Source organism: Chrysemys picta, chromosome 20 (genome assembly GCF_011386835.1).
Source record: "Chrysemys picta bellii isolate R12L10 chromosome 20, ASM1138683v2, whole genome shotgun sequence".
Lineage (NCBI taxonomy): Eukaryota > Metazoa > Chordata > Testudines > Emydidae > Chrysemys > Chrysemys picta.
Window position 1 is genome coordinate 22,577,397 of NC_088810.1, and position 8,542 is coordinate 22,585,938.

At 45.2% G+C, this 8,542-nt stretch overlaps 1 long non-coding RNA gene across 2 annotated transcripts in view; it reads left to right on the forward strand.

Moving 5' to 3' along the window:
- LOC135976801 (uncharacterized) overlaps window positions 1-7,253 on the forward strand; it is a 61,521-nt gene extending 54,268 nt beyond the window's left edge. For both annotated transcript variants that reach the window (XR_010594092.1, XR_010594091.1), the window contains 2 exons: window positions 5,182-5,288; window positions 6,551-7,253. This is a non-coding gene — a long non-coding RNA (uncharacterized LOC135976801). The remainder of the gene's footprint in view (window positions 1-5,181; window positions 5,289-6,550) is intronic.
- The last annotated feature ends 1,289 nt before the right edge of the window (window positions 7,254-8,542 follow it).

Sequence of the window (8,542 nt, forward strand, 5' to 3'; positions counted from 1 at the left end):
AAATCTTGAAGCCTCCTTTGTCTTTCAATTTTGCCCACGTCCCAGGAAGATCCCAGCAGCAATGCAAACAGACCTGCCTGCCCCCTCCTTGCTGTGTGACCAAGTGCACTACCAAATGCCTGGATCCCTGCTGCAAAGTCTGTGTGACCAAGTGGGTGACAAAATGCGTGGATCCCTGCTGTAAAGTCTGCGTGAAGAAGTGCACTACATGCGTGCATCCATGCCCCTGCCCGTGCCCTCCTAAGTGTGTGGTTTCATGCCCATGCCCTCCTGTATGTGCCTCCGTGCCTTCCAAAATGCCCACCGGTGCAGCCGTGCTGCCAAGAAACCACCGACATCTACGGATTAAAAACGAGTTGTAGACCCATGTGCAGATTATTTAGCTTTCTCCTTCGTCTGCTTGTCTGACGTTCTCCTTGCATTGTGAGGGGTTTCGGGGAATGTTTCCAATCTCTAACTTGACTTTGCATGCTGTTTCTGCTATAATATCTAGAGAGCAAGGCCTTCCCATATCCTGTGGAACTGACCGACTTTGTACCCCTGGGATATCAGTTGTGCCTGGGAGAGAGATCCCTTAAGTAACTCCGTGATCCTGTGAAATTGGGCAAAGGAAACAAAAGCCGGTGACTACTCCTCATTCTGAAAGGCTTTCTTAAAAATCCCATTATGTTTTGGGTGTTTAACGGGTAAAGTGATCTCACCCAGACAGAATATCATTATGGACAATTGTTCATTGGGAGAAAATACCAAGGCTTAAGCAAATCAATGGACATTGAGATTTCAAAGAAAAGACTGGACAACGTATGAATAAAGATTCTGTAGGAGAACTTATTTTTCCAACAGGGAGTCGGTTGGGGCCCAAGGAACCTCAGAAGAGGATTACCTACCCAGAAAACGTTTACTTTGCCCTATACGATCCACTTAGTTCTGTGGGTGCCGTGACAGTTTAGTCTTAAGTGGTTATACATCAACAACACTAAAGACATTAGAACCTTTCACCATGAATATCTCTCTTGAGAGCTCCATGTGACGACCAGGATTTATCAATATAAATGGGATTATTTTGTGAATTCTAGATTTGATGTCTCCTTCTGGCTTAGTTTCTTCTTGTATGGAAAGATGGCAGAAACTTTGGCGTAAACCTTTTCTCAGTCTCTCCCTACAGCTTTCTCTTAACTGCACCAGCATTCAGATGCCCTGAAATTAAAAATGTTCTTTGGGGTTCCTAGAATTTGGCTTATTTAATGAATTATTCACGGCCAGCCAAAGAACCTGGCATTTTATGTCCATGTCAGTTACACATTCTAGGTTTGTGATTTCTTACATGAAACTGAAGATAATTAAACTCAGAAATGATACTGAAAGACACTATTTTGTCTCTGGCCATTCCTAATCTGGAAACAGAGGTAGCTGGTTATTAGGCGCTAACAGAGCTAAACCCGCCAATACTGTGACTGGTGCGTTATACAGCTCTGGGTCCCTAGGTTTAGCCCCCAGTCCTGGAAGCTGTCACACATTGAATTCTAGCGCAGTGGTACATGCTCAGCAGGCATGTTAGCAGTTATGTATCCAACAGCAGCCATGGAGTGAAAAACAAATCCCATATCCCTGTGTCATTAATTCCCTTCCTCCCGTTTAGCTCATGTTCTCCTGGTCTTGCCTTTGTGAGTTATTACTTTGACGGTTCCAGAGTTTTATCTTCCCACTGTACATTCATTCTTTTATCAATTGCAATGGGTTCCGTGTCTTCCCAAGTAATATGGAACTGCCTGCTTTTGAGATATTGCTCACACCCTCGTGAGTCACTTTGTACAACCAACTGGGCTCTTGCATATTCATTGCTGGAATCATTTTAATTTCCCAGTTCCCATTCAACTTTTAATTATGGATGTGCTAAAATCAAGCCTGCAGTTCCTAGCGTCATCTGCCTCCTGGTATTTCCTTTACCATCTTTCAATCAATTGCTTGGCTACATAGTATGAAAATGGAAAAAAGTCATAACTCCCATCTGAGCCTTGGTGATTTCTTACAAATATTTGTACCTACAAAGAGACAAAGGAGAAAAGACCATCTGAGCTTTTCTTATGCTGCAGTGTTCTCTGGGTGCCACAAATAATTCAACCCCCATCAGCCAAGCCCTACCACCTCTTTGCCAGCCTTTCATCTAAGGGTGTGTCAGTGCTGGTGAAGTTACAGGAGAGCTATTATTATTACTTCATATTTCATTAGCTTTTCAAGGCCCCCCTGAGATGGGGGCCGCATTGCCTCAGGGGTTGAGCAGACACGTGGTGGGAAACCAGTGCTTGCAATCTAAATGGTGGGGAACTAACTTGCTCAAAGTCACTCAGCCGGTCTCTGACAGAGCTGGGAATAGAAGCCAGCTCCTCTGTCTTCCCATCAAGTGTCTTATCCACTAGGCCTCACCAAACCCCTATGAGAGCTCCAAGTCTTTGCCATGCATGCTATGGCTTGCCATTGTTTCGAGGGTAAGCCACAGCCTCTTTGAGGGCCACTTAGTGCCCACAGGAATAACAAACCTCGGTGGTCTCAACAGAAGGCAGGTTTGGGTAAGATGAAATCCCACGCCCTGACCAGGAGAGCCGGGATGCGTGACGCTTCTCTGACTCGATACCAAACCAACGCACTGGTGTGGCACTGGGCGGTGCTGTGCTGCCGGAGGTGCTATCTCTGTGCTGACACCTCCAACCAAAAATCCCAAGCACTTGTGGGTCATTGAGAGCCCGTGCAAGGGCGTCTTTCAGCCCCTTCCTTTTGCGTCACTTGTTATTCCCGCATAGTCAATTAACAGGCAATCTGGACTCACATGCTGCAAGGCCCTGAAGGTGTGTGATCCGCCTGTGGGTTAAGATGGATTCGGACACTGTGACTTAGCCTCTGAAGTTGTCAACATGGGTGTATCTTTCTCTGTGGAATTCCAGTGCGTCTGTTCTTACCAGGTGGGCCTCCAGGTTCCAAGATCCTGGCCCTCCCTGGATGAGATGGGTTGGAAAATATCTCTGGATTCCTCTAATAAAGGAATCTGTCCCCAGTGAGTCACAATAATTAGAGGGATCTCCTGGATACGGCATTGCACTGGGAATCAGGAGAACTGGACTATATCCCTGCCTCTGCCACTGACCGCCTGTGTGATCCTGGACAAGACATTTCACCTCCCCATGCCTCTTTCCCCTCCAACCCTTTGTCTGTTTAGACTAAGATCTTTGGGGCAGGGACTGTCTCTCACTCTGTGTTTGTACAGCCCCTAGCACAATGAGTTCCCCATCTCACTTGGGGCCTCTAGGAGGTACAGTAATTCAAATAATTAAATAATAAAAGTCTACCACTCTTAAATATTTCTAATGGCCTGGACTCTGAATATACTCGGAGTGACTCTCCTAAAGGCTCTGTTGTTCCCCAAAATCGTTAGTTCCCTAACAATCGAATGGCGAGAGATGAGCTGTAAAATGAAAAGCACAGGGAGAAAAAGCTTTGCGATCTGATAGCACTTCCCCTTGAATTAATTTTCCTGGAATCACTCTGCTTGTATTACAGTTGCTTTCTCTTTAACCTTTCCTCAGAATTTGGCTATTCAGGACTCACTACTAGACCCTAAAGGGCTGAGCTCATAAGCAGAGTGTGGACACCTGCTTTCAAAGTGGAAGTCCATGAAGTAGGGTCATAGAAATACAAGGAGCAGAGCTTCAGCTTTCTTGGGTTGAAATACCACCTCACTCCACAGGTGCACGCAGGGAAATGTCTGGTACGGACTCAGAGCCAAGTATAACTCAACGTGAGACAAGGTGGCAGGATCTGGCCACAACTCCTCGTATTCTCGTAGAGGACCTAGATCAGGGGTCAGCAACCTTTCAGAAGTGGTGTGCCGAGTCTTCATTTATTCACTCTAATTTAAGGTTTCGCGTGCCAGTCATACATTTTAACGTTTTTAGAAGGGCTCTTTCTATAAGACTATAATATATAACTAAACTATTGTTGTATGTGAAGTAAATAAGGTTAAATTAAAATGCAGAGCCCCCTGGACCGATGGCCAGGACCCGGGCAGTGTGAGCGCCACTGAAAATCAGCTCACGTGCCGCCTTCGGCACGCGTGCCATAGGTTGCCTACCCCTGACCTAGATCCTATTTTGTTAGGTTTGATTCCTCTCCCAAAGAGCTGACAATCTTAAAAAAAAAACACAATTTTTTTTAAATTCTTTCTTCTTTTGAAAGTAATAAAAAGAAAGAAAGAAAATCACTAGGTGTGAAAAGGGAACATGATATTTCTGATACATCATCGAAAGCTCCTCATTTTCTGATTAAAATACATTAAAACTTTCAACCCTTGAATTTTGATTCAGAACAGTCACTCCCCTGTGTACACAGGATAACACAGTTGTTTATCCCAGCCCATATTAGCATAATTACAATTCCACACTCACATTGATGGCCTCTTAGATATGTAAATATTTTGATGAAATGGAGAAGGACAGGAGATGGTTCTCACCCTTGGGGACAGTGGCATCTCATACGTAAAAAGATGGACCTCCGGCACAAGAGTTTACAATCTATATTAGAAAATATTAGGATTAGGATGACGTGTCAGTGCAAAATAGCAAGAAGGCACCACGAGGTGAAGACACCATGTCACATAACAAAGACCCAAGCTCCTTAGCAGGAGACACCTGACCAATATTCAATCTAGCAGGAGTAATAGCGGTGAGTGGGCTGCATTTGGAGTGTCCTACTGCTAAAAATACCAAGGAATGCATGAGCCCAGCATCAGCTCTGTGCCCCTAGAGGCATGCGTGGTGTATCATGGACGGGAGCTGTACATTAGCAGAAACAGAGAAATACCCATAGTGGATCAGAGCAGAGATCCATCCAGGCCAATATCTTCTCTCTGCCAGTGAGCAGTACCAGATGCCTCAGACGGAGATGCAGGATCCTGCGGAAGGAAGGAATGGGACTCCATATAAGTCCATTTTTAAGCAAACAATGCAGTTTATTGAATTGTATTTTCTAATAGGAATTATGTAGGTGTTAGAACTTACAACCAGCATTTCCTCAAAGATGACAGGTGTGTCCACTTAAAATAATTATTAAAAATAACGATGCAAACAAGTAGTTGAAGGATGGGTAATTGGATCGAGTTAGATTATTAAAATCATATTTGCATATCTCTAGGATATCTCGTTTCCGGATGCCAGGCCATGGAAACCATATAAAAAGGCTCACATCACAATGCTCCACAAACGACTCGACATCTTCATTAGCTCCTGTAGGTGAATTGGGTAAGTCTCCTTCTCATTATTGGGAGCTAACTTCATGGCTGGGCTTAATTTTTAGCTTTCCTCTTCTAGCTGTTCACAAGAGTGCTTTGCTTAACTATCCGGTGGTTATTTTACTAATCCTACTACATGCCTTTAAAATGGGATTTCAGTCCATCTTCCCACGGGCTTGTTCTTTCTGAAGTAGTTTGCAATGGCAATGCTCTCTGTCAGGGCTGATTCCCCACTCTGGCACTTTGAGTGCAGAAGGTGGGGGCACGCAATGATTCTAAAAATTAATACTGGCCACTCCAGGCTTGTATTAAACTCCCAAGGTTAGAGCTTTTCTCTGACCTTGGATGGGTAGATGCTGCCACCACCCAAGTGCAAAACCCCTTTGAGGACCCAGGAAAGTGCACTTGGGAATTCCTTCCTGTGGGGTATTCTCAAGTAATTTGAGCCCCCCTCCAGGGAAGGGCTGAGAGAGAAAACTAAGGAAATCAGCTGTTGCCATCAGCTAATTAAACAAAGCTCTTAGGACACTAAAATCCAATCCTGTTCTTAAAATAGGTAAATTTTATTAAAAACAAGCAAAAAAAGAAAAACATCTGGCAACTCAGGCTATTGCTAGATTTAAAAAAAAACACTTATAAGGATTAAGCATCAAGAATAATGTACTTGAGGTCCAGCTTAAGGGTTACAAGCATTACAACAAAAGCATTTGGGGTTAGCACAGAGGAGTTCACAGGCCATAAAGAAATAAAAGAGATAAACCTAATCACGTCTTCCTAGACATTTCCTGATCTACTTACATATCTGGGATTTCAGATGAGTAGTTTCTAGGTATGATACCGATGATTTTTTATACCTGGCCCCAAGTTTCTTACAGCATAGTTGCACTGTGTCTGCTTCTCCCCGAGAACAACAACAGACAGACAAAAGGGGAGTCTTCTTTCAATTTTTAAAAGTTCGAGCCTTCCCATTGGCTCTTTTGCCAGTGCCCACTCACTTCCTTTTACTATGAATCGCATTGAGACTTTTAACCCTTTATAGGTAAAGCAAGTAGAGAACAACTACTAAGAGGGATTTTATAGCTAACTGGCTGGCTGGGTCCATAAAAGGGAGCTACCCCGCCACCCCCCCTTCATTTATCACACTCTGTCTGGAGAAGTGTTCCCTAGTGCACCAGCCACTGATGCTGCACATGTTCTGGTGCATGATGCTAATGAGAAGATAAAGATGCTTGCCTTCACTTTGCAAACCTAGAAGCCTCCTTTGTCTTTCAGTTTTGCTCACGTCCCAGGAAGATGGCTTACCAGCAGCAGTGCAAACAGCCCTGCCTGCCCCCTCCATGCTGTGTGACCAAGTGCACTACCAAATGCCTGGATCCCTGCTGCAAAGTCTGTGTGAAGAAGTGCACTACATGTGTTCATCCATGTCCATGTCCATGCCCGTGCCCTCAAAAGTGCCTTCCATGTCCTCCATGTCCTCCGTGCCCTCAAAAGTGTCCTCCGTGCCCTCCATGTCCTCCGTGCCCTGAAAAGTGTCCTCCGTGCCCTCCATGCCCTCCGTGTCCTCCAGAATGCCCACCTGTGCAGCACTGTTGCAAAGAAAAGAAGCTCTGTTAGGCCCCACGGAACCACCGATGTCTATGGAATGAAAACAAATTAAAATCTCCCGCGCAGTAGCTTCCTCCTGACTCCGCTGGTCTGGCATTCCCCTGGCAGTGTGGCGTGTTTCTAGGAACATTTCCAGTCTCTGTCCGCACACTGCGCACTGTTTCTGCTTCTCCTATCCAGAGGTCAATGCCTCCCCTTGTAACAAGTAACTGACCGTCTTTGTGCCCCTGGGATATCCCCTGTGCCTGGGAGAGATCCTGTAACACTTGTGCTGTAGACTCTTTAGTGTTGGCGATTTTCCCCTCTGGTCTCTTTTCCCATCCTGTCTTTTCCTGTAGATGCACAGCAATAAAAGCTACGATTCTCAGCATCATCTGCCTCCTGGTGTTTCATTCTCTTCAGCAGTCACATGCTCTCAGACCCAGATTCTCCTTCCTTGGGTTTCCTTTTAAAAAGGCCCTTCCCTAGGAAGTGGTGGCAGGTGCCCGGAAGACGTGCTGGTGCCAGAGGCAGCAAGGAGGAGCAGAGGCAGCTGGGTATACGTGGGACAGGCCGGTTCTCTGCCTCTGTGGGATTGAACTAGTCAAACAGAAGCTTGTGTTCCCTGCTCAGCGCCTCCCCCATCTGCTGCCTGCTGTCTGTGTGCTACAAGGCCTGAATTCCCAGGGGGCATCCAGGCATAGCCACCAACTCTGTGGGTGCTCTGGGGTTCAAGCACTCACCCCCCAAAAATAGGGGGTGCTCAGCACCCACAAGCCATACTGGTTCCTGGTCCACTCACAGGGCATGCCCTGGCCTAGCTCCACAGGGAGCATGAGTGTGGACTGATAAGTTCTGTGCTGCTAGGAGCTGCAGCCCTTGGGGCAGGGAGTTTGTTTATAAACAGAGGCCGGATTATTAAGATAACAAAAGGGTTGTCATTAAATTGAGTTAAGGATTGTTACATCATCCTGAAAGCATTGCCAAGCACTCTAATGAAAAGATAGGAAACAAAGGTTAGGAATAATTGCTCCATTTTCAGAGTGGAGAGAAGTCAATAGCGGTGTCCCCCAGGGGTCTGTACTGGGACCGATGCTGTTCAACATATTGATAGATGATCTGGAAAAAGGGGTAAACGGTGGGGTCGCAACGTTTACAGATGATACAAAATTAGTGAAGATAGTTTAAGTCCAAAACAGACTGCAAAGAGTTACAAAGGGGTCTCACAAAACTGGGTGACGTGGCAACAAAATGGCAGATGAAATTCAATGTTAAATGCAAAGTAATGCACATGGCAGAATATAATCTCAACCATATATACAAAATGATAGGGTCTAAATTAGCTGTTACGTGTCAAGAATGAGATCTTGGAGTCATTTGCAGTACTCTGGAAGCTCTATGTTTCCAGAGAAATGCAAATTTATAAGAATCCTTCTCACTATGCCGGTATCATCCTGAACTGCGGAAAACTCAGCTTCAGAAGACTTAAAAGTTTTATCTGCAGTCATCGATGGGACAGACACAAGTGAAAAATGTAGCTGTCCCTTCCGTGGATCAAGACCATACCAGGGAACTAGATGTAAATAAGATTGCTGACAGTTTCATCCAGAAAGCTACATTGAGACATAATGACTTTAAACTGGGCTGTTAGTGAAGACAGCTTGTAGGTGATTGCAATGA